The following is a 27036-nucleotide window of genomic DNA, read 5'->3' as shown; positions in this document are numbered from 1 at the left end:
CTTAAATTTTTAAGTGTTGTTAATTACAGGCATAATGTTGTACAGTAGATCTCTAGAAGTTGTTCATCGTCTATAATTGCAACTTTATACTCATCTATAGCAACTCCCCATTTCCCCTTCCCTCCAGCCCCTGAAGCCACCGTGCTATGTTCTGCTTCTCTGAGTTTGACCACTTTAGATAGCTTATATAAGTAAATCATGAAGTGTTTGTCCTTCTGTGGCTGGTTTATTCTACTTAACATAATGTCCTCAAGGTTCATCCAAGTTATCACATATGCCTTTTCCTTACGCATTCATCCACCAATGGGCATTTAAGTTGTCTCCACATCTTGGCTATTTGTGAATAGTGCTGCAATGAACATGGGAGTGCTAATATCTCTTTGAGATCATGATTTCAGTTCTTTTGGATAAATACCCAGAATTGAGATTGCTGGATCATCTGGTAATTTTATTTTTATTTTTTTTAAAGATTTTATTTATTTGTTTAAGGGAGAGAGAGACAGAGAGAGCAAGAACAAGTGGGGGGAGGGGCAGAGGGAGAAGCAGACTCCCCGCTGAGCAGGGAGCCTCATGTGGGACTGGATCCCAGGACTTTGGGATCATGACCTGAGCCAAAGGCAGATGCTTACCCAACTGAGCCACCCAGGCACCCTATTTTAATTTTTTTGAAGAACTTCCGTACTATTTTCCATAACAGCTGCACCATTTTATATTCTTATCAACAGTGTGCAGGTTTCCGTTTTTTCCATATTCTTGCCAACAATGAAGACAGTTTGAATTTCCATTATATATTAGGTTAATTTTATTATGGGTTAAATATCTTCTTACATTTTTTAGGATGTAAATTATATTTACTCTAAACTTTCTGTTACACTTATTCTTCTAAGTCTCTGTCTTCATGATTAAGTTAATCTTTTATTGAGGAACAACAAAGTATTGGTTTTCCTCAAATGACTGATGACTTTTTTTCCCTAAAACTAGGCCATTTTAATGTTTTGGGTTTTTTTTTTTTTTTTTTTTTTTTACAATAGAATAAATAGTATTATTGTTGATTGCAGACATGTAAGGCTGTTGGGTAGTATTCAGAAACATCATGGTAATGCTGGTTTTCTTGATTGACGTGTAGTCTTCAATAATTATAAGGAGTTACTTGTATGAAATTGACTCAAACCATAGGACCACATTTATGCATCCATCATTTTCAGGACTGCTGGTAACCCGTGGGCATATCTTCTCCAAATACTTTGCCTCCTTGCGTCACTGTGTCACAAGGCCCAACTTGCTGATATTCACCTCAATGACGGTTCCTTTGGTAATGACATTCAAAGTTGGGTATCGTGGGGATAGGAGACTCTTCTTTACACCAAGTATTGGTAGGCAAAATGCACCATTCAATTCAGGATGAGTTACATGGGCTTTTTGAAACATAAGCCCAGCCACAGATGTCTACAGCCATACCACCCTGAACACACCTGATCTTGAAACATAAGCCCATTGGCTTAATGAATCTTTCATACTTAGGTGGTTTTTCAGTAAAGCCATCTCCAACACAGCAGACTTTAGTAACCATCCTCTTCCATATTTTCTTCTTTCTCTTTCCTGTTCGAATAACTTTTAATACTTCTCTTTCTTCCCATGCAGGAACTTTGGGCAGAAATTTCCTGCTTTCATTTTTTTGTTTTTATTCAATCATTTCTTTAAGATTTTATTTATTTATTTTTGAGAGAGAGTGGGAGAGAGAGCACACGCACACGCGTGCATGAGTTGTGGGGAGGGTCAGAAGGAGAAGCAGACTCCCTGCTGATCAGGGATCCTCATATGTGACTCGATCCCAGGGCCCTGGGATCATAACCTGAGCTGAAGGCAGATGCTTAACCAACTGAGCCACCCAGGTGCCCCTGTTTAATCATTTTGGAAAGTACCTTAGCTCAGGACTGTCCCTCTTTGTCCAGTAGATATGCAGGTACTGCTCCTTGTGGAGTCTTTTTATCATTCTTTTGTTTGGTGTTTCTCTTTTCATAATCTTGATAGTCTTTTTCATTTGTATTTTCTTAGCATGGCACTGTTTGTGGTAGAGCTTAGCATTCAGACCAATCACCTTTTTGCCTTCGAACATTTGTGAGCCTCTTGACCTTCCTTCTTTCTCTTTTTCTCGTGGTAATCCATATGATATCCATAGTGCTTATGGTGTAGATGTAACTCAATACCTCTTTTTTTATGGCATGGTGACAACCACCAAGCCACCAGGTGCAGTTGCCAGGCACAAAGAACCTCTCAAGTTTTGGGTCTCAGAGACATATGAGCTGACTCCATACCACCCTCAACAGGAAAGAGACACTTCTAAGAGGACCAGTTCTAGAAAAAAAGCATGATGTGATTGGTGACTATTGGTGTGCTCTCATCTCTACGGCTGAAATACTTTGCTGGATTGACTGTCCACTTATGGCGAGAGGTGAGATGAACTGCTGTGGCCAGGGACCGAGCAGGTTTCATTCAGAGTAGAGAGGCTCGGGATATTCCACTGGTGCAATATGTAGCTTTTAGTGTTATCCCATTTCCATCATCCCAAGTTGTCACAGCCTGACAGCCTCCCACCCTCATAGCAACTGAGTCTGAAACCCCTACGGTTGCTCTCTGGCCTGAAAAGGTGTGTTATTCAGAAGCTGTCCTGCTTGATTCCCTCTCCTGATTACCAGTTGGTTACTCTTAGGACCACTCTTGAACTTAGGATCCACTGCCCTTGAGTATGAAGCTCCCTTGGTACTGCTCCCAACTTTTCTAGAAGAAAAATATGTTCTATGTCTTGGGAACTTTCATTCTTCTCATTTCCCACCTTTCAAGAATTTTTTATATGTTATGATCCATTAAGAATTCTCCTTCTTGATTTACATACAAGATGTGAATTTTAAAAATAAAATACATGATCATTTCTAGAGATTCTTTTATGATATAGAGTAGCTAAAGTGGTGCTAAGTCTACCATCTAGAAGGAAATTTTATATCTTTTTTTATAAAGATGGGATTCTGCTATTCATAATATTTTGGAAATTTTTTAATGAGTCAATTAAAACACATTTCCATGAAAGTAGATATCTGGCATTTTAAGGTAGCAATAGTGTTCTAGATATGAATATACCCCATAGACATTCCCCTGTGATGATCATTTTTGTTTCTTTTCAATTCTTACTGTTACAGAAAATACTGCAATAAATATGTCATATACTTTTGAAATTATTTCTATAGAATAGAATTTTCAATGTAGATTTATAGTCAATTAGGAATATTCATGGGATGTGGTTTTCAAAGGAAGAGATCACTCTTTCTTCTCCATGTGTTAGCCTCCATTTGCATTAGCTCAAGGTTCTTATCATTCTGGCTATTTCAGTCCAGGGAGTTGAGGAACAGGCCCATCATGCATAGGTATTCCCATTTAGTCAGAGCAATAGCACCAGGAGAGAGGAGGGCATTCAAAAACATGGAGAAGCATGATGCAAAAGAGAAAGCATCACTCATGAATTCCCAGAATGTTAAAAGGAGCCTACAATATCTAGTGATAAATAAATGAAAACACTTTTAATTAAAATGTTTACTAAACAATATGCAGAAAAATAACATGTCCTGAAGTCAAACAACTCATTTCTAAAAATTATCAGAAGCTTAACACACACCAAGAAACACTTAATCCTTTCCAGCAAAGACATCTTTCCTTCATATCCTAAATCCTTTTTCTCAATAGACTCAAATCCAATATCTGTCTTCATTGCACTTTTAAACATCTTCTTACCTGTTCTGGACTTCTTTCCAACAACTAACACTTTCAAGTTTGGTTCTTTTCTTTTATCCTCAAGTATATAAACTCCAAAATGTCTGTGTCGGAACAAACATCTGGTAGACCTACCAGAATAACCCCAGGTACAAAAGTTATTAATCTGAAATGAGCTGATGCATAGCAGATGACCAAGATATCACTAGAATTTACTAGAAATGTGTGCTCCATGCATGACTTGTTATTTTTTCTAGAAATTATAAGAAAGCACAGACTGGACATACACACACACACACACAAATACACACACACATACACACACACACACAGGAAAGAAAAGAGAAGGGAAAAGAAAAAGAAACAATCACTGTGGCAGACCGTGTTTCAAAAATTGTCCACATCTTTGTGTTTCCAGTTCTACAATTGTCTAACACTGACATTTCTTCCATCAGAATGTGGAGTCTAATTTTCACCCCTTGAATGTAGCCTTTGTGACTGCCCAGTAAGTAGAATGCAAAGGAAGACACGCTGTGTGACTTTTGATGCTAGGACATAAAAGGTGATATAGCTTCCATCTGGCTCTTTCTCTGGGACACTCACTTTTGGATCCCAGCCACCAAATTTGGAGGAATCCCAGGTTTCATGAGGAGGCCACGTGTAGGTGATCTGGTTGACAGTCCTAGATCAAGTCCTAGCTGAGAGCCATTATCAATCACCAGGCACGCAAGTGAACAGCCTTCAGATGATTCTAGTCCCTAGCCTGCCTTCGTAGTATCTTCCAGATGAGGCTTCGTCAGTATGGATCAGTGACAAGCCATCTCTACTGTGCTCTATTCAAGTTCCTGACCCATAGAGAATCTGTAACAAATGGCTGTTTTTGCCATTAAATTTGGGGAAATCATGGAAAAACCACTCTCACCCTTAGAAAAATAGAAAACTTGCCTTGAGTTATTGAAATAAATATATATGGGAGGATATATGTTTAAAAGATCAGGTTTGAAAAGGGCTGAACACACTCACACCCTTCCATCACCAATGCTAGTTCTAGTGTAGAATTAATTCTTTTACTAGATATACGAATCAATATTGATGGATCTCAAAAGTTTCAGGTGGACACCTTTTCCTGTCCTTCGGCATTTTCTCTGCTGTGTAGCTGAAAATGTTTAAAATTGCAGTAGATTCTCCTAATGTTTAATCGAACATTGCCCTTCCTATGTTTTAAGGCATTGTCTCTAAGGCTCCTATCTAATGTCAGCCTTGACCCTCCTATTGCCTACTATATACTCTGCTCTACACACTTCATTTCTCTTCCTTGGCACCTGCATTCTCTGACTCTTAGGTTTGGTCGAGTTGGATGAGAATTAATAATTTACTCATTTGGAAGAAATTGAGAAGTTTATTATTTAGCAAGTGTATTTCAGAATGCCTTAGGCTCACCTATTAATGATTCCTTCTCCATTAGCTCGTAAACAACAAACAAACAAACACAAAACAACAACAACAACAACAAAACCAAACCCAACAGCAACAACCAAAAACCAAACCCAAAACCAACCAGTAAAAGTTTTACCCAAGCCACCCTATTAGGTCACCTCTGCAAAGAGAAATCAAATTGGCTAAGACCTGGTTTTGTTTTTAGTTTTACTGAGCAAGAATCTTTTCCTGAACTAAAACCTTGATGCAACAGCTGATGGGAAATTTTATCTCTTTCTGATGATGTGCAAAATAGTCATACAGTTGAGTGTGAGTCTTCTATTCAATCAAAGATTAAAGCCCACATTCATTTATGGTATCTCCATTCTGTTTTGGTGATGAAATTTAGTGTTTTAAAAAAATTTGCACTGCAGCCCGTCCTAACACAATTGCTATCTGCCTACTTTATAACCTACACCATACCATTTATGGATAAAATCATGAAATTTCACAGAGAATTAATTTAATGTTCTCAGAGGAATTTTCCATATCTGTTTTTCCTTTAATTACCCAATATGGCTGTGTGAATAAGGCGGGGAAAAGACGTGGGAAACTAGATTCTATTCCATTGCTGGGATTTGATCTAAAGCAGCTAAGAGACATTCCTTTTTCAGGTTCCTCAGATGGAAAATGTTGGTCCTTTATTTTCCTAGGTGAGGCGTAAGTAATAGGATGCTGCTGTGGATTTGAAGATGAGTATGTTACAGAGGTGTTAGAATCAAATAATAATTTGCAAGTGTATTAAATAGTCTAGTATTACTTTTAAGTCACAAACTCATAAATTAGAATTGCCAAAAGTGATTTAAAATGGGACATTGATACACTCTACCCATTCTATTTTAAAAGCCAGACATTTTTACTGCTACAGCTAATTTGTTTATGAGCCTGGGTGTCTATGTATGTATACATGTGTATTTCATAAAATGAAACAAAAGACCAAAGAGGAATTGCATGCAAATAAGAAAAACCTTTGACCCTGAGGCCATTAATAACTTTCCCTCTAGTCCCCTTCAGGATTTTTCCTTCAGATTATTCAGAGCTGAGAGGATGTGACAGAACCCACCCATACAGGATGTTACACCTGCTTTTTCTGCCCCTTTAGTGGCTTATCATAAGCTTCTTTCCTCAAGCAGACTTCTTTTTGGCAGTTTCCAACATTTTTCCTGCCATTGTGACACAACTCTGTATTTAAGATACCTCTGAACACAGTAAACAAAGCTAGAACATCTTCATTCATTATGAGCTAAAATATAAGTGTGCTTATATAAAATGTATTTTTGTGTTTATTTTGGTTTAAACTAGGCTCCTCTGATACTGGGTTGAGCTTCATATCCTAGCCCATGAAAAGAATTTTCAAGAGGCATTTATTAGGCAATTAATCTAGTGCTTTCTAGTCATTGTGATAGAATTTTTGAAGTGGCCATAATTTTTTTCTTCCTCTTTATGGACCACTGCAAAATATCGTCCACCCAGTCAACGCTTAACTGTGATCTATGGTGTGTGACCAAATCTATTGGAGAAAATATCTGTTCTTTTTCAAAAAATAAGTGCATGCAGATTTTGGAGATAATTAGTTTGTACTCCACAGTCACAGTTATTTTTATTTTAAAGACCTTAGGATATTATTCTCAGACCATTCAGGGGACAAGTCATTCCGGTCCATTTCCCTGTAACAGCAATAACCACCATTAGTACTACTATCATCACTCTTTTTCTGTGGCTATCTACCAGATGTCAGACACTGTTCTACATGTTAAATGTATGTTATCTTCTTAAACCTTGTGAAGTAGACATTACCCTTATTTTACAACAAAGAAATCATAGTCACCATGCATAGTGGAAATAGCAAAATTATTGGTGTCAGACAGACTTAAACTCATTCTCTGCCACTTCAGAGCTGTCTTAGGATTAAGTCATGGGCTGTTTTTTTTTAATCTTCCAGTCTTCCTGTAATAAAAGATAAAAATGTTTGGTTTGAAGGAACCATGAAGCAAAAAGCAAATGAAAGAAAAATGAAAAGCAAAAAACAAAACAAGCAACCAAAAACAGATTTTTCCCTTCAGGTGTCTAAACTGTTGTAAAAATGACCACCACTTATGTTAGCTTCTGATTTTTTCCCCTTGAATTTTAAGAAATCAGTCATTCTCACGGATATGCTGAGGCTTTTAAGTTACCAAGGAGTGAATTTTATGTGTGTGCTTTTATATGTGTATTTAAATTCTAAATTGCCTAAAAGTATGATTTTTTGTCCTCATTTTAAGCTTTCAAGAAATTATGATTGAATCTCTGGTTAATCAAGAGTTCTGCTCATTTCAGTTTAAATCATTCTCTTATTGAAAAAAAAACCTAATAACTGGATTGAGGTTGATTTTAAGTTATCATGTCTCTTAGCACCCTTCCTTTTCAAATGAAGTTCTGTTAGCTTTTTCACTGACACCTTTGAACCAAGACATTTAACTGACACTAATCCAAATAGTAGAAAGAGAGACACTGTGGGGTGTTTTGAAATCTCAGCTATGGGAAAACAATATGCATATCCAGTCTTCCAGGATTAATGCACGGTCTGAAAGACGCCAGTCCAGATGTGCAATGGTCTTTGGTGAGATTTAAAGCCTTCATCTGGCCCAGGGTATGAGGAATTTTTGAAGCTTCCTCTGGGCAAAAGTATATACAGTAAAATACCACCTCTATCTGCCCACAACAGCTTCCTCACCTTCTAATTTGGCCAGGTCTCTGTGATATCCTTTGTCCAAAACAGATGAACTGTGTATTGATGGGTACTAAATAGCTTATCCTACCAAAGAGTCTTCCTTTTCATCTTCTAGTCTCAGATGATCATAGTAATCCAGGGAGAACATTATTTTGTGCGGAGGTGTCTTTTTCTTCTGAACACTTCAAAGTGAAACTATCATTAAACCTGAGTGGCAGTCATTATTTGCCTCCAAAACCCAAGTGAACAGATGAGTGGTGACTGTCTAAATGGCAAAGGGCTTAACCACTGACAGAATTCTAAACCTGGATTCTGAACCTATCTTTTGTCATGAGGACAATGAAAGGGAGACAGATTTTATACTAGGGAGGGTCAGCGGGAGAGAGATGTTCTCCAATGGTGGTCAGGGTCTATCAGTTCAAACATACTCAACGCACATTTGTTTAATGCCTACCATGTGCACTGTTGTCCATGAGCCATGTCACTCTCTGGGAACTCTTCCCTCAGAGGAGACAATAGCCCCACACTCATGAGCAAGTTCTTAACAGCTATGACCTGAAAGGATGGAAGTGTGGTTTCACACTAAAGTTTTCCAACTGGAATTAAATGCTCGAAAGGGCATGGGAGTCAGAGGCACAGCTAATCCCACATCCTACAGACAGATACAGAAGCCTTAATTAGAAAGACTTTACTAGAAACATGACTCACCCTAGTTTGAAATGTCTCAAAGGGAAATGTTCACAATTTTCCACGGAAGCCCAAATTCACGATCTGTTAGAAGTTGTTATCCTCCTGTTTCCTTGCATTTAAAGGAGAATATTTTTCTTTCTCTTTTTGATTCTTTCACCTCCTGTTATTTCCTCCTAACATAATGCTTACTCTATTCCATTATCATTTCCATGTGATTGTGGTTTGGAAGTTGATACCTAACGATTTCTAAGGAGTTGGCCAAGTACCCTTGGAAGGTGCCTTGATGATTATCTCAGATCCACAAAAATGTCTGCACTTTATGTCACATACAAATTAAAAGTAAATACATTTTTGAAGTATAAAACATAAGGCTGAAAAATCCATATTTAAATAACCCTGGGTGAGTCTTTTTTTGCACTCATTTCTTTAAAATAATTCCCTTAATAAAATTCAGGTAAATTAAGGCACCAAGGTTGTCCGGCACTTGGATCATTAATTATCTGCCTTCCTTTGCTTTATCATAAAAGACAGGCTTTGCCTTGGTTTTCTTTCCTTTGTCTGTTTAAAAAATGCTTTGCCTGCATACCTTTGACACATTGCATTTCACATCCTGCTTAGCCTTTGCTGGTCAAGAGAGCTTGGATCTTCTTTTTTAGAAAGTCCATTTGGTTAGAGACAAATTATATGAAATGATTAGTAAAGGTGGCCTTGGGTGATGACCATGTGCTCGTACTGTTAATGTGCATGCTCTTCAGCCCAGTATAAATTAATTTTTAATATATTAATAAAAACATTGGTTCCTTAGGGCAGAGATCCATCTCCCTTCTTCCCTCTTCCTCTCTCTCTCTATCTTCCATGGTGCCTAGTAGAGTGCTGTATACTTTGTGACCGCACTGAGGAATGGGTGCTGGCATACTTTGAAGACATAGTAATATAATAATAATAAAACCTTCTATTTTCTTTTCCAGTTTCCTATCTAAACTCTGTATCTTTCTATCAATCACTCTTATGGTTCCCCTCAGCTCCCTTCATTTCAATTGTATTCTTCCCGTAAGAAAATGAACAAACCAATGTCAATTTTCAGGTGGCAATCTCATGCATTTCCATGGCTTTATTTACTACATATGCAGGTGACAGCCCACTCATTCCATCAGTCACAGAGGTAAATTCCCATGAGTCCCTAAGATGCCTCAATTTATTATCCCTGGACTATTCCCTTTGAGAGATTTATCAAAGAAAGGGTGTTTCAGAGAAACCTAACAATCCTTGCATTGAGGTTCACTCAATCATTCAGACAGTCTAAGGAATCACATTTGTGAAGCCTCCTGATGCATAAAATAATGCAAAGAGAGGAATAAAGCTCACACTGAACTTGCACTAGTGCGAAAGCCATGAATGGTAGTGATTAAAAATGCAGACCTTGGATTCAGTCAGTCTGGATTCAAATCACAGCCCACCAATTACTGACTGTGTGATGAGGGCCAGGTCCTGAATCTCGGTTTCCTCATGAAGAGAAGTAAGAATATCTACCTCATAGGACTGCTGAGAAGATCAAATGAGATAATGGTTGTAAATGGGAGACCTAGTGAAACGTCTGGAATATGTTGCATTTTCCTAAAGCTGTAACTATAGTTATTCCTAAAGGCTGCAAAATGGTCAATCTCATTATGAGGAGGTTTGTCATTTCAGTTCCACAGATTCCTTTAGTTAAATCACATTTTTCAAAATATCTCTATTGAACATGGTAGGGAGCACGTATTATCAGACATCAGCAGTGCTGTCTTGCCATCTGCAGCATTATCAAGGGGCAGGGAAGCCATCTCATCACATTGTGAATTTGGCAGAAGGATTAAAAATGTATATAGCTTGAATCATAGGCTATGTGTTAATTAGTATAAAAGTGAAAGGAGTACTTGATTTTAAGTTCAACTTGAAATTTTCAATTTATTTCTCAGTTCAGTAGAACAGTGATATTAATGGCTAGGATTAATGGAGTGATACTCTGTGCCAGGTACTAGATTCCCTAGCACAAATATTTCTCAATTTAGGGGAATGCTCTGCAGGGTCCCTGGGACAATAATCCTTGGGTAGGCAATAATTATCTTGCTTTCTCCTCAAATGAATCAAAATTCAAATCAAGTTCTCCTTTGACTTTGGATATGCCAACATCTGGCAGCTACTTTGACATCTATGTCTCACCAGGCCATTTATAACTCCCTGATTTTCTCTTCATTCTGAAGGCTGCTTTTTCATGAATTCCTCACCAATGTATAAAAGCCTTAAAGTTCAGTGCTTTTTCACAGTCAGATGAAAAGTTCCAGGGACCAGTTGTGTTACGATGATGGGTCATTTGCAACATCACTAGGATATTCCTTATTGCCCAGTTTTTAATTTATTCAATGATAAAGCAGAGGACAGTTAAAACTGTTAACATGGAATGTTATATCTGAAAAACCTATAAATAGGTTAACTAAGGGGCTACGCAGGCCTGAAAGCAGTAATTTCATGGTAGGAAGAATGCCTGAAGGTCTTATCTCAAATTCTGATGACGCAGCGGATCTAGACACTAGCATTTTATAGTAATGCCTGAACTGACAAACATTAACCAGAAATCATTGCCCATGATACAGGTGGCGATCTATCATGATAAATGTCAGTATGGGGAAGACTTTAAAAGCCAAAAAACAAAAAGGATCAGACACAAAGCTCATCCAATTGGACTTTGCTCTCTAGAGAAATTGTAAGTTCAGATTATAATTGGGTGATCTCTGCTCTTTATAAATTCACAAAAAGTTCCCTAGCTCTGGGTGGTACTGTTTATGGCCCCGAATGATTACGTATCATATCCCCTTAGGAGAGGCAATATTTGCATGACAAAAAGATTTCTGGATTCTAAATGATTGGCCCGTGTAGCCCATGTATTTCAAGCTATATTCAAATCAGTAAAATTTCAACTCCAATGATGGAATTGGATCCATCCTTTGTGATCAGTATTAACAAAATTTAACTCTCAAGTTTATTATTTTTGTTTTGCAAATAATAATGATCTTTCAGGGGCGCCTGGGTGGCACAGCGGTTAAGCGTCTGCCTTCGGCTCAGGGCGTGATCCCGGCGTTATGGGATCGAGCCCCACATCAGGCTCCTCCGCTATGAGCCTGCTTCTTCCTCTCCCACTCCCCCTGCTTGTGTTCCCTCTCTCGCTGGCTGTCTCTATCTCTGTCGAATAAATAAATAAAATCTTAAAAAAATAAATAAATAAATAAATAATGATCTTTCAAATCGGAAAGCTAATCAAAAGAAACCAAGCAGAATATTATCATTTTAGATCTAATATCCTTGATTCTACCAATGATATGATAGAAATCTCCTATTAATGTGTTTTTAAAACATAAAACTTAAGTACAACACTCCACTGATTAAAAAGATACGGGGTCTCTTGTGCCAGAAATGAAGACTAAATCATCAGCAAAATACAAAATCTTTCAAAATGACCCCAACTTAACTTTCTAATCTTTCCCCTACCATTCCTACTCATCTCCAAATGTATACCTAAACCATAGTTACAAAGACCTATTGCAGTTTCTCCAATGTGTCATAGACATTTATCTGTTTCTTGCACTTAAATGACCCACTTCCCTTCTCTGCGTGAACAATTCCAAATCAGCCTTCAAACTGCAGCTCAACTACAGCTCACAGAGCTGGTTGCCTCTTCCTCAGTCTGTGCACAATCTATCAGAGCATCTGCCACATCATGCTGGCCTCTGACCACATCACGCAGAGTGATAAACTCTATTTTGCCTTTGCATTTGCAGCACTCAGAATGTCATTTAGGAGTCAGTGGACAATAAATAATATATTTTTTTTTCTGAATGAATCATTCCCATGGCTGCTGCGTATATCTGTGCAGGTTGTGTATGACATAACTCTAGGGGCCAAAATTCAGATAGATTATGATGTGAACAGGAGCCCTGCAGTTGTGAAGTGCATATCATGACAACAAGAGGCAGACTCAGACATTCAAGCTCAAAGTTTTATACTCCCTCATGCTACATGTTAGTGTTTTGTGCTACTCACACCCTCTTCCATCAGTTTCCAAATCGTGATAAGTCAGGATAAGCTAGGTTTTGCTGTAGTAACAAGCAGTCCCAAAATCTCATTTATTTGACACAAGTGACTCACAGTACATGTCCGATACAGGTTGGCAGAGGAATTCTCCTCAATATTGTCTTTCAGAGAACCAGACTGACAGAGGTTAGATCTTGACACATGCTCATGATCACTGAGACTAAAATCAGAATATGGCAGATCAGGTGCTGGCTCTTTGAGCTTCTGTTTAGACGTGGCACATATCATTTCCAATCACATCTCAGAGGCCAAAGAAAATCATGTAGCCATACCTAATTTCTAAGGGGGCAAAGAAAATGCAATTTTACCACATGCTCTAAAGAAGGGGAAATATACTCATAAATAGGAATATCTCCTATTTCTACTTCATTTGTCTGGTTTACCTCCTTCCTACCTTATCCCTGGACTACTACTGTCACCTCCCTGCTTTCTTTTTCTTTCTTCATCTTGCCCTCAGCCCTTCTCTCCATCAGTGACAGATCGATCTTAAAATAAACTCCTTCTTATTTCTTTCAAGAAGAAATTTTTAATTAAAAACCTTTAGTGATTCCCCCACTGATTACCAAAGTAGGCCCCAATTTATTCATCTAATTCCTCCTCTTTCATTCATTCCATGAACAACTTTTGAGTTCTTAATGGGAATCGGACACCACATGGGACACTGAGGAACAAAAAAAAGATAGTTCCTGGACTTAACAGTGCTTACAGGCAGACACAAAGGGGAAAATGAGGGTATTTCAGAGTGATGCTGTAGTGGTAGAGCTCAGGGGTAAGATCAAGAAGGAAATAACTTTGATTGGAACTCAGTAAAGGCATCTCTGAGGGGGAGATGCCTAAATTGGTTCTTGGATTTTGAATACATGTTTTATAGGCAAATAGAGTTGGGGATGGGTGAATTGGGGAGGGGTGAAGGCCGAGGGAAGAACATGGATAAAGACAGAGGCATGAAAATTTTTTGTGTTAGAAATGTAAATAGTTATGTAGGCTAGAAGAGAAGGAGCTCATGTGGTAGGATGGGAGTAGTTCTGAGGGGTTGGAAGTACACTTGGAAAGAGAGATTGAAGTCAGTTGAGAAATGGAGGAGGCTTAAAGTTGGTTTTAAGGAGTTTGGCCTTTGTCCTTTGGGAAAGGTAGAATAACTACCTTTTAAGGTACCTGTTTTAAGCAGAAAATGATGTGATCTGCTTTGCACTGAAGGTTCACTCTAGTGGTAGTACGAATGAAGAAGTGGAAAGCAGGGAAAATCTATTTTGGGGTGACTTTTACTGACTATGGTGATTAATTTTATGTGTCAACTTGCCTGGGCCATGGGGTGCCCAGATATTTGGTCAAACTTGTTCTGGGTGTTTCTGTGAAGGTGTTTTGGATAAGATTAACATTTAAATTAGTAGACTTTGAGCAAGGCAGAGGAGCCTCATCCAGTCAGTTGAAGGCCTGAATAGAATAAAAAGACTGGTCTCCCCTGAGCAAGGGAGAATTCTCCAGCAGACTGCCTTCAGACTTCATCTGCAACATCAGTTTTTTCCTGGTTCTAGAGCAGACCACCTTTGGACTCAACTGGAACTTTGGCTCGCCTGGGTCTCCACCCTGCCAGCCCACCCTGCAGATTGTTGACTTGCTAGCCTCCATAACAGTGTGAACCAATACTTTATAACAAATCTCTTTCCCTCCCTCTCTTTCCCTCTTCCTCCTCTCTCTCTCTACCTCCTCTCTTGCTGTCTCTGTCTCTCTTTGTCTTTCTGTCTCTCTCTCTCTCGGTTCTGTTTCTCTGGAGAACCCTGACTAATACAAATGTTGGTACTGAGAGCGGCTCTGTAAGAACAGAATCTTAAGGCTGAATTTTCTGAGTTGATTCTAGGGCTTCTAGAATTGGCTTTTTAATCTGATTAGATTTAAAGACATTAATGACTCTATTTTAAGTAGTAAATAGAACACTAATAGTCCATGGTGTGATCTGGCAATAGTACTACGCAAAATATCACCAATGTGATAATCATCACAGGCTAGAGGTAAGAATCTGTGTGGCCATGTATATAATACTTGGACATATTTGTCAAAGTAACAATCTTTCTTTTTTTTTTTTTAAGATTTTATTTATTTATTTATTTATTTTAGAAAGGGTGTGGGGAGGGAGAGGGAGAGAGAGAAATCCAAGTAGACTCTGCACTGAGCCCGGATCCCTACTTGGGGCTCAATTTCACAACCGTGAGATCATGACCTGAGCTGAAACCAAGAGTCGATGCCCAACGGACTGAGCCACCCAGATGCCCCTCAAAGTAACAATCTTAAATGCTTAGCATTTACCAACTCAGGAAATAGCCTAAGAAATGTTAATTGCCTTGCCCAAGGCACCAAAACTTAAAGTGAAGGAGATGTGTCTTGAACTCACATTTGCTGTTGTAGTATCTGGTATTTTCACCCATTACTCCAAAACTGAAGGGAAACCTTGACTTCAGTCCAAGGACTTTACATTTGAATTACAATTTGCAGTTCTCTGGAAAGAGCTTGGCATTTTTCAGGATGATCATAATGCAGATGCTGACTAATGATTTATTAACAACGGAGGTGGACATAATCTGATGGGATTAATCAGGTGTGGGTCAAGTTGCCCCAAAAGTAATTTCCATAAACTACACAGAGAACCTAATTATGTAAATCACTCCAGAGATCCCCAACTGACCTTCTTGACAAGAACTAACCAACAGTAATGAGTGGAGAGAAAAAAAAATATTGAAAACTGGATCATTTCCTCAGATAAATCCAGAGTTGACTACAATGCTTCTTGAATTTGAGAGCTGTAGTTGCTGACTGGGGGCTGAGTGCTGATTCAAATTCCCTGAATGGGACTTATAGATTCACTAGGAAGGAAACCAGAGATGTTTTCTATTTCTGTATGACCTAGCTTTATATTTATTAAAACTTGAAATGTTTCTCAAAGTGATGGTAAACAAACCTCTTTAACTGGCAAGAAAAAAAATCACTCGGTATTTTCTAATCAAGGAGGATTAAAAGGCTGTGAAACTATATCCAATGTACAAATGTTGTAATTACGATAAATATTTGTCCTTTCTGTTTTTACTACAAACTCAAAAATCCTAGAGTCTGTGTTTGGCACATGCAGGAGATTACAGCCATCTGCTGAGAGACAAAGCTGTCAATTATAAAACAATCTGGCTTTCCATTTCATTCCATTTCCAGGTTAAATGTGGCCCAGCTGAGGTAGGATCTTACTGTTATTACTATTAAAATTGAGAAGTTCTTGATGCCCTCTGCCCTGTGACCCTATTCTCAAGATCCCCAGAAATTTGCGAATCTCTGAACTTAGAGTTTCAGACTCAAGGCCAGCATATCTTGTGCAGGCCATTTAATAAGGTGGACCACACTAAGGGAAGGCTATGAGATTTTTATCTAATTTGAATACAAAATGATGGTTTCGTTCAATTAAAATGTACTTTAGGCTAAGGAGAGAAATTATGGCGAACAGAAACAGCAAAATGGAGCTAAGACTGTTGTCTGTCAGCTGGACTGGTGAACATTTAAAGGGTAGCTTTGAGGTTAATAAATAATAATAAAACAATGAAACATGGGGGGGCACCTGGCTGGCTCAGTCAGAGCATGTGACTCATGAGTTTAAACACCACAGTGGGTGTAGAGATTACTAAAAAAAATCAATAAGCTTTAAAAACACATGCACACACACACACAATGAGGGGGGCCTGGATGGCTCAGTCGGTTAAGTGTCTGACTCATGGTTTTGACTCAGGTCATGATCTCATGGGTCCTGGTCCAGCCCTGTGTTGGGCTCTGTGCTCAGTGGGGAGTCTGCTCGAGATTCTCTCCCTCTGCCCCTCTCTCTCACACTCTAAGATAAATAAATAAATCTTAAAAAAAAAAAACAACCCACACACACAGAATGAAACATGGAAAGCAGATGGCCAGTTTAATACCTTAGGACTCAGCAACATTGAGGAGGGACAATTCAAAACCATAACAGAGACATTTTAGTGGAAGAGGCAGTGGCGCTAAAATTGTGGCCATTAAACACCTAATGGAAATGAGTTAGCCTTTGTTTTGGCCAGATTCCATATTAGAAAAGTCACTCTGCTTTCTTGAATTTTCCTGCAGTTTTACTGGAAACAGTTATCTTGTGTTTTGTCTTAGACAGTTAAATTGCCTTTTAAAGACTGTTCAGAAACTCTTCTATTCTTCAGCAGCAGTGGAGGAAGAATTGGCTTTTAAACAGACACCTAAGAGTAGAGAATAACCATTTTCCCACCTAGATCTGAGTGTGGGTCAGGCCTGAGGACACTTCCAGGGACCATTGAGAGCTTATATTAAGGCTCTGTTTATGTAATGCTAATCATAGTGTTTTCTGGAAGAGTTCTTCCTCAAGGCTGTTAGTGACCAGGGGGAAGTGAAAATGAATTTGAATTTTCTCAAGTGCATGATTCCTCCCCTCCATTCAATTTAACAACCATAGTTTGCATTTCATAACAATGACCTAATCTTGGGTCAATAATTTCACCTACTGACTCTTGAAATCAAGGCAAAAGAAAAAAAAAAGACTATCTTTTATAACTGAAGAGCCCACTGAAACATAATTCATAAATCTAATGCTTCTCAGTTAAATATAAAAATGCTCACCTAAAAGGATTCAGTTTAAAGCAAATTGGGTAACAATGAGGGCCTCTGGCTCTAGCCCGCAAAAGCAAATTTGGCCTCCCGGTTTCAGGGAGAAGGTTAAGTTGGATTTCAAAGTTACCTTCCACTTTCCAGCTGGCTCTGTCCTCCCATCTGGTGACTGCTTCTCCTAGCAGCATCCTCAATGTCAGCATTTCATTTTCACTTCTCTGCGCCTCTTGTACTCAGCCTTCAACATTGTGTGTCCTGGGTCTCATTCTGTCAAGTGGATTAAATGTTAACCCCATGGTAAAGAACAACGGACTAACTTTACTGTCTAGTACAGCTGTTCTGAGCTTTCAGTGTCAACACATCACAATCAACTGTGAGGTTTGTTATAATTAATTTAATACCTATACACAGACTCCTCTACTTAAAGACTTTCAACTTCAGACTCTTATAGAAATAAATATAATTTCATTATAAAATTGTCAACTTTTCTTTCCTTGACAAATGGTAACATAGGGGGATCCTGCAGGTAGGTGTTGAAGGGGGATTGGGATACGCCACCCCAAAATATGCCATTTTGACATAAGGATTACCTTGAGTTGAAGGCAATTGAGAACCAACAGATGCAGAAAGAGTTCTCTGCCCTTCCCCGTTATCTGCCTAAAAGCAGAACATAAATTTCCCTTTGTGAAGTTGACCCCATTTTACCAGGAAGAGAAGAGTGACTGTCACCTGGATAGAGAGCCAACACCACGGTGAGTTTGTACAAACAAACCTTACTAAAATAACTCTTATCTCCCATCAGCCGCCTGGTATATTTCTAGTCCCTTCCCATAAATTATTGTCCTTTGAAGCCCCAACTTTCTTTCCTTTGTTGAAGTGGCGGATAAGCCCCCGAGTCTAACCATTTTTTTGACTGTCACTTTTCGTTCTTTATTTTAAAAGATTTTATTTAGTTAGTTAGAGAGAATGGCAGGGGGGACAGAGGAAGAGAGAGAAAGAATCTCCAGCAGACTCCCCGTTGAGTGGAAAGAAGCCCAATGCAGGGCTTGATCTCACAACCTTGAGATCATGACCTGAGCCAAAATCAAGAGTCAGATGCTTAGCTGACTGAGCGACCCAGGTGCTCCTTGACAGTTCATGTCACCTTGACATGAACTCCTGAGCATATAACTATTAACAAAAATTCTGTGCTTTTTCTCCCCTTGAGCTATCTTTTGTTAAATTCACAGACCCCCAAAACTGAATGTAAGAGGTAGAGGAAGAGATTTTCCTCTCCAACAGTGGTCAGAAGTTAAGTCTCAACACTGTGTGCCTAAGGTTGATACAGAAGAAGGACAGGAATATGTCTGAGACTATAAATCCTACATGTAGTAAAGGTACTGCCGATGGGAATTTTTCTGGGGACCATGGATGTTGGTTCATACTCAAGACAATGTGCATCTGCACATTCTCAAGGTCAATGGTAAGAAGGAAAATGAAGATACCCAATGGAGTTCATGGAGTTTATTAGTGACATATGTGACACCTACTGCTTGTTCTATTTTCCTCTCTTTTATTCATAATTTGAATTTTTTATTCATAATGAATTTTTAAATTTATAACCCTTACTTCCTTATCAGCTCTGATTTCATTCAGGATAGCAGTGATAAACAGTTCAGGCCAATTAAAAGAACTTACCACCTTACACCTCCCCGAAACTAGGGGATTACGTGGCCCAGGTGTGACTAGTGAGGGATGGGAGGTCTCCAAGTGGAGATTTTGAGAACAATGTTATTTTCCTGTCAAAAGGGACAAACTCAGCCTGTATGAATCTTTTGCTATTTACTCTTCTCTTTTCCTCTTGCTGGAATATAGATGCAATATCTGAAGTGCAGAAGCCATCTTACAATCATGAAGTTAAAAGACATAGGCTAAGAATGGCAGACCAAGAGGTAGAAGGAGCCTAGCTTTTGATGACTTCCTAAAACAACTGCCCCCATTTTGGACTGCCTACCTCTGGAGTTCCAGTCATGTGAGAAAAATCTGTTTAAGCCACAGTTGAGGTTTCTGTTGTATGAAGCCATCCCAATTCTAGGTGACGTAAATGGCTCCAACAGATTTTAATATTGATAAAAAAGTGGTCTATTGGGAGGAAATGCTTGAAAGGTTATACTTTAAAACTTTGAGGACTAGCTCAGACTTCTATACAGGAGAGTGTATTGGTTGAGCAGGTTAAATTTCTTTCTGCAGCTGTAGATTTGCAAAGAGAGATGAATAAAAGGACTTACACACAGACATTTTTGGCTGTGCACTTTCTTTGCCAAGGAGCTAGCATTAGTAAATTATTTCTCTTTATGTAAGTTAAAATGCACTGAATATTATTCCTACAACATGCCTCCTTCCCTCACTTGCGCATTGAAGCTCCCTGCTAGCGGACCTCTCGTACTCCTGAAATCAGACACAGCCTGGACACACCCTGGGACTTTGTCCTCTGTGAGAATCTCCTTTGCTATATTTGTCCAGGGAACTCTTTAAAAACTGCTGGAATAACACATGTAGCTATGATTAGTTAGCGAGATTAACACACTGATTTTAATGATCCTTTCTGAAAATGCAAAATCTTAACCCAACAGAGTCCTGTACGAGAATGAGAAGGTGGGTATTTGGAGAATTGGGCCCTTTGAAGCATTCCTCAAAATTGGTTCCACATCCATGGGTAAGCCTCTTCTAGAACATGAATGCTAGGTGGAGGAAAGGTGGCGGAAAAGAGGGGAGAGAAGAAAGACATGGCCTCCATCACAGTACTTTGCCTATGCCTCTCAGTAGATCCGTTTGCACAACAATCATTCCTTGGGGTTCCTTCCACCAGATAAAGATTCCATGATTGGGTTTGTGATTTGCAAAGCTCCCTGGCTGCCTCATTCTCACTGGAGGGACCAAACGAATCAATCAGCATCACTTTCCCAAGGCTCTGTTTGTAATCAAAAGGGCCAAAGGTTTTCTTGTTTATAATTAGAAAAACATCCTGCTAGAACTAGATCCACACAAAAGGCATGCCAGCATCACGCATCCTCATCCCAACATCCAACTCATAAAGAATACGCTCTCTGTGTTGTGCAGAGTGGTGCTCAGCAGCTGGTTAATAGCACAGCAACTGTACACAGGACTGAAAAGCAAAGGCAAATACCAGATTTGATGGAACCCGCAGGGAAAATTTCAGGTGGCATAATGTAATTACCTGAGTTGGGCTATTGAGGTTAAATAACACCTAGGCTCTCTTATCTAAAAGTCTCTAGGATCTCTACCAGCCATAAATGACTTGGATCTTGGTTTTATAACCCAGTAGTGGAAAGGGAGGCAATTCTCCAGAACACAGCAGTCTCTTGTTGGAAGCCCTGTTCCTCATCCGGCACCACCTGTGCGTCCCCTTGGCCGCCCCCCAGCACAAGGCGCCGATGCCGCCAAAGCCACTGAGCCTGTGAGAGTGGCCAGAAACACAGCAGAAGGTGTTGGCTTCCTGGCCTCTCGTCGAGGCCATCTGGACTCTCTAACACACCTGTTTGGGAGGGTTTCCGTAGCTTGGTTTACAAACGTTTAAGCGCCGCTCACAATGTTCCGGTCCAGTGCTGATCATTCGCCTTTACTTTTTGGGATGTTAATTATGCAAGAAGATCATTTCTGTGCCCATTTTACTCCTCCGTTATAAACTTTAGATGGCAAAATGTGCTTCTCAGTATTTTTTTTTAGTGGCATGAACAGATGTAAAAGTGTTTTCAATTCCTTAATAAAGGTGACATTAGGCCAGATTTGATATTACACTAAGTCCCACATAACATTTAAAAATGAGTTTTTTCAACCATAAAATTACTAATTGATCTGTCTTGTAAAAAGATAAAGGAAATGAATGCCTATTTGAGTTTCATTTCTGTCAGGCTCCCGATTCCTTATTTTATGTAGCGCAAAATGAATTTTAATGAAGCAGCCTCCAAATTTCAAAATATGCCATTACCCTTCTGAAGTAATTGGCATATTTGACTGCTTTTTCCTTTCTTAGAGTCTGTCTGACTTTCTAATCTTAAAGTCAATGTTCCATTCAACATGTTCTTCTGCATGCCATCTGAAAGAAGTAAGTTAAAACAAGAGGAGGGACTATACCAGAAAGAATTCATTCATTGAGCCACTCAACAAATATTTATGGAGCTCCTGCTGTAGGTCAGGCACTGTTCCAGGTGCTGCAGAGAGAGCGAGGCTTAAGTGAAAATCCCTGCTCATGGAGTTTCCATGTCAGTGGAGTGAGACAGTATGATAGACACACAAATATATAATATTCAGGCGATCTGCACTATGAAGAACAGTGAATATTAATGTGTAGAAAGGGACAAAATGGAGAGTCTGTAGATGCTGTTTTTTTTATAGGGGAAACCCAGATGAGCCTCTTTAGGAAAACGGCATTTGAGCAGAGACCCAAATGAAGTTAAGAGTGGGAGCTGTTTTGGCGATGAGAATCAGCAGATAGAGTAGGCTTTCTTCCTCCTCCCATATTTTGCCTACTCATGTACATGTAAGACACTTCTGGTTGCTTTGTCTTCTCTGAGAGGCTACAGAGGGGATGAGGAGAAAGGCAATTTTGATTAACTACCTGTGCCACAATATGTAAATTTCCATTTTGTGAATCTCTATGACAACCCTCTGGCCTGATAATCTGACCCTCATTTTACAGCTAGGGAGGCAAAGGCTCAGGGACATCGGGTGGCTTGGTGTATGAATGTCCCAGTTATTTATTGCTGCATTACAAACTCCTGAGTTTTGTGGCTTAAAATAACAACAATTCTTTATTTTGCTCATACAATTTGAGCAAGACTCAAAAGAAAAGGCTTGCGTTTGCCCGATATGGCATCATTTGGGGAGCACAATTTAGGGTTAGGAATCTATATCCAAGATGGCTCATTCCCACGGATGGCAAGTTGGTGCTATTTATCCAATGATAGATAGCTGAGTCTGAGGGTCTGTGGCCTCCTTTTCTCTCTGTGCAGACTGGGCTTCCTCATAGCATGGTGACTGGGTTTCTAGGACAATGTCCTAAGCACAAGATAGAAAAACATGGCATTGTGATGATGTAGTCTTGGAAGTCCCATATGCCCAGGGCTGCCTTTCACTAGTGTTGGGTCTTCAGCAAACTGACATCACCCTAACCCCCAGAAAGGCATTTTCCCAAATAACACATTTCTCTGCATCCATTCATTTAGTCAACAAGCATTCCTGAGTGCCTCTAGCACAATAGTTAGAACTCCCCTTTGGAGTCCAATTGCTTGAGTTCGTATCCTAGCTTTTCCCACTTGCTTGCTGATGAAACTAGGGAGATTTACTCAATCTCTCTTTCCCTCAGTTTTATTAAATGTAAAACATCAGGATTTAAGGAAGGTCCAGAGAACTTCTCATGCACCTAATAAGATCACTAATTTCTACCCCTGTAATACTACCAGCTCAGCCCCATTGCCTTAAAAAAAAAAAAAAAAATCAATCCCAAGAAGGAAGGTAAAATTAGAATTAATGGCCTACCAGGGCACCTGGGTGTCTCAGTTGGTTAAGTGTCTGACTCTTGATCTCAGATCAGGTCTTGATCGCAGGGTTGTGAGTTTAAGCCCCACATTGGGCTCCATCCACAGTGGGCATGGAGCCTACTTAAAACAAACAAACAAAATTAATGGCCTACCTTCTCCAAAAAAACTGCCAAACACTTTAACTCCACAAGAAGTCCGAGACCTATATGATATCCTTTACAAGAACTCCTATTCCCCGATGTTTCTGTATGATGCTAAATCTAACTTAAGCTCTCCTCTGTCTTACCATGACTATCACCCCTGCCCCAGCAAAGCACCAAACTTTCTACTTTGCCCTTTGGAATTCATGGTCAGCATCAGAAAAACAAAAACATAAAAACAAACAATTTTCTAAGCAATGTCCTCACCTTCTTTCTCTAAAGGAAAATTGTTTCCTAAAGCTCTTTCCTGTGATAGCTGTTTTGGTTTTTTTACCACTACTACCCTATGTAGTAAAGGGCTTTGTGGTAGGATAATTGTCTTTCTTGTTCTTTCTTACCGTGTCTAAATCATTTCTTCTCTCACCATCCCCAAATCCAATGTTCTTTGAAGCAAATGCCATAAGACTATACTGCCTACATCCCTTCGTAACACAATCATCCATCAATACACTGCTTTTTCCTTACCCTTCGCATGAGACTTAAGCGCTTGGCTCATTCAATAGGTGTTCCTTTACTACTATACCTGTCACTATGTTATCAGGTTTTACCACACATACAGATAATCCATCCACTATCCTGCCTTCTAACAATAAATTCTCCTTCCCTCTTCCAACAATCTTGTCTACCACCCACTCTTACAGCCATATTTGGAACCTATATCTTTTTAGCTTACTTCCTTTAGCATGGGTTCCAATAATTCTTCAGTTCATCTAGAATTTTAATCCACTTTTCTCAAAATTCCAATCTTCCTACTTCTTCCTTCCTTACCTTGCTAGGTAGAATTCTACAGTCCATTACTAAAGACCGCTCCTTTGCATATTTTTTCAACAACTTGAACTGTGCTACCTATGGATGAGTTTTTATTGGTCCCACAACAAATCACTACAAATGTAGTGGTTTGAAACAACACTCATTTATCTCACAATTCCATAGGTCAGAGTCTGGTGGGCTCTTACCTGGAGGCTCTGAAGCATCATCCACTTCTAAGCTCATTTAGGTTGTTGGCCAAACCAAATTCCATGCAGTTGTAGGACTGAGGTCCCATTTCTTTGCTGACTGTTGGCTGGGAGACACCCTTAGCCCCTAGAGGACACTTGCTGGTCCTTGTATGTGGACCACTACATTTCAGAGCCAACAAGTGTTGAATCCTTTTCATATTTTGAATTTCTCTGATCTCTCTTCTGCCTCTTTACTTTTAATAGTTCATGTGATTACATTGGGCCCACCTGGATAATGCAGGATACCCTCCTTCCCTTAAACTCAGCTGATTAATAACTTACATCTTCAAATCCCTTTACAGTAGGACCTAGATTAGTGTCTAATGGATAGGATCTTGGAGGGACATCTTTAAAATTTTGCCTACCACCATCCATGTAATTTTTACATGATAAACTCTAACTCTGCTTAAACCTGGCTCTTGACCCTTTTGCAGCTCCTCCATAGCCTCTCAGTGTGGCTGAAGAAAAACATTCAATGTTCTAACAGGAACATTCTGAATTTGTGATGGCAAACCTCAAGTAGGACTCAGCACACCCCAATAATCATTCTGTATTTCCCTAGGAGGCATCAGCTTGTAGAGATATTTAAAACATTGGGAATAATGAGCTCAACTGTAAAGAGAATGTTGATAGAGAACAGAAGAGAGCTGATGACTGAGTTCTGAGGAAGTCCAATGTTTAGAGGTCAGGAAGAAGGAGAATCAACCAAAGAAACTCATAAAGAACAGCCACAAGTACAAGTACAAGAAAACTCAGGAGAGTATAGTGGTCTAGAAGATAAATAAAGAAGGTGTCTTAAGAACAAGGAATTCATCAACTGTGTCAGATGCTGCCGAGAATGGGGAATTGTTCATTGGGTTTGGCATAGTGGAGGTCCATGGTGACCTTGAGAAGTGGAATATCAGTAAATGGTAGGAGCAAAGCCTGACTTGGATGAGTTCAAGAGAAAATATCTATTAGGGAAGTAAAGTTAGCAAAAACAAACAACTTTCTAAGGAATTTTGCTATAAAGATGAGCAGAAATGGGGCAATACTATAGGTTTTCATGGGATTTAAAAGCAGAGAAAGATTGGTAAGGATGCCGAGGAGAGCATTTGTAATGACTACTAGCTGGTGTGAAAATACGAAAGAATCCACTTAGAAATTTTTAATTTCAGCTTTTCACTGTTAATATTTTCAAGTTATTGAAAACTGAATGCAGGGATACTTCCTTAGGTTTTAATGCATTACTGGACAAGTTCTAGCACAGCGTAGGGTAAGAAGGCTATATAACACATCAAATTGTACCCGAAAGCCATATATCTTCGCCACAACAAAATCCAGGAAGGATTTTTTTTTTTTTTTGATGGGAGATATTTCTGTATTTTTGTATGACGATGTTAGTGATGTAGTAAAGAGAGAAAAAGGAGGCAGAGGAGAAAGTGTATTTGCAATTGGAAAGTCATAGAACAGGCAAGAGGGGATGAGATTGAGTGCATTCTGGGAGGCTAATATTAAATTAAAGCAAGGAGTTAAATAGGAGCAGGGAAGCTGAGTATATGCATGAAAATGCAACAGATAACTAGATTCTATAATGGGGAAATACTTTAGTTTTCTTCTGATTGCTTTGAATCTTCCTCCCGGTGAAATAAGAGTTGAAGCTATCATCTAGACGTAGAATATGAATAGAGTTTTGAGGATCAGAAAAACATGTAAAATGCCATCTGGGGTAGTAGAAGCAACCCATCCCAGTCAGGCTTTGCCCCTACCATTTGCTGATATCCCACTTCTCAAGGTCACCATGGACCTCCACTAAGCCAAACCCAATGAACAATTCCCCATTCTCGGCAGCATCTGACACAGTTGATGAATTCCTTGTTCTTAAGACACCTTCTTTATTTATCTTCTAGACCACTATACTCTCCTGAGTTTTCTTGTACTTGTACTTGTGGCTGTTCTTTATGAGTTTCTTTGGTTGATTCTTCTTCCTGACCTCTAAACATTGGACTTCCTCAGAACTCAGTCATCAGCTCTCTTCTGTTCTCTTCCAACATTCTCTTTACAGTTGAGCTCATTAGTCCCAATGTTTTAAACATCTTCTATATGCTGATGGCTCCCAATTTTAGATTTCTAGTTCTGACATATCCCTTGAGGATTAAACTCATTTACCAATTGCTTACTCAACATCTCCTCTTGGTTGTCTAATAAGGTTCTCAAAATTAGCATGTCTAATACAAAACTCATGCTCCTCTCCATTTCCTCTCTCCCCTCCCCACCACAATTCACTTCTTCGTCTATCTATTCCATCTTTGTCAATGTTACAACAATTCACCTCCCTGCTCAGATCAAATTGTATTAGTCGGGGTCTTCACAAAGCATAACCAATAAAATATATAAACATATAGAAAGAGAGATGTATTTTTAAATAATTATTAGCTCATGCAACTGTGAGGGATGGCAAGTCTAAAATCTATAGGAAAGGCCAATAGGCTAGAGACTCAGGGAGGGGTTGATGTTGTAACTTAAGTCCAAATGCAGTCAGGAGGCAGAATTCCTTCTACCTTAGGGGACCACAGTCTTTGCTCTTAAGGCCTTCAACTGATTGGAGCATACCTACTCACACTATGAACGGTAATCTGCTTTATTCAGAGTCTACTGATTTAAATGTTAATCACATTAATCATGTTAATGTTAATCTAAATTAAATTTAAATTTAAATGTTAATTTAAGAAGTATCTTCACTGCAACATCTAGCCAAGCTGACATAAAATTAACCATCACAGTCCACCCCTTATCAATTTGACATCCATATGCATCTTCTTAAACCATATTTAATCTCTAAATAAAGTCCATAATAAGGTCATAATTCTAACATGATACAGAAATCCTATGTACATCCAAAATACACTCATATTTTCCCTAGG

The 27036-nt window shown here is 39.1% G+C and overlaps 1 pseudogene; it reads right to left on the bottom strand.

Annotated features, from left to right (window-relative positions):
- Positions 1–1146: 1146 nt before the first annotated feature.
- On the bottom strand, positions 1147–24128 carry LOC123002150 (ribosome biogenesis protein NSA2 homolog; annotated as a pseudogene).
- Positions 24129–27036: the final 2908 nt, after the last annotated feature.

Source organism: Ursus arctos, unplaced genomic scaffold (assembly GCF_023065955.2).
Source record: "Ursus arctos isolate Adak ecotype North America unplaced genomic scaffold, UrsArc2.0 scaffold_25, whole genome shotgun sequence".
In the NCBI taxonomy this organism is placed as follows: Eukaryota; Metazoa; Chordata; class Mammalia; order Carnivora; family Ursidae; genus Ursus; species Ursus arctos.
This window is presented reverse-complemented; position numbering and strand designations above follow the sequence as displayed.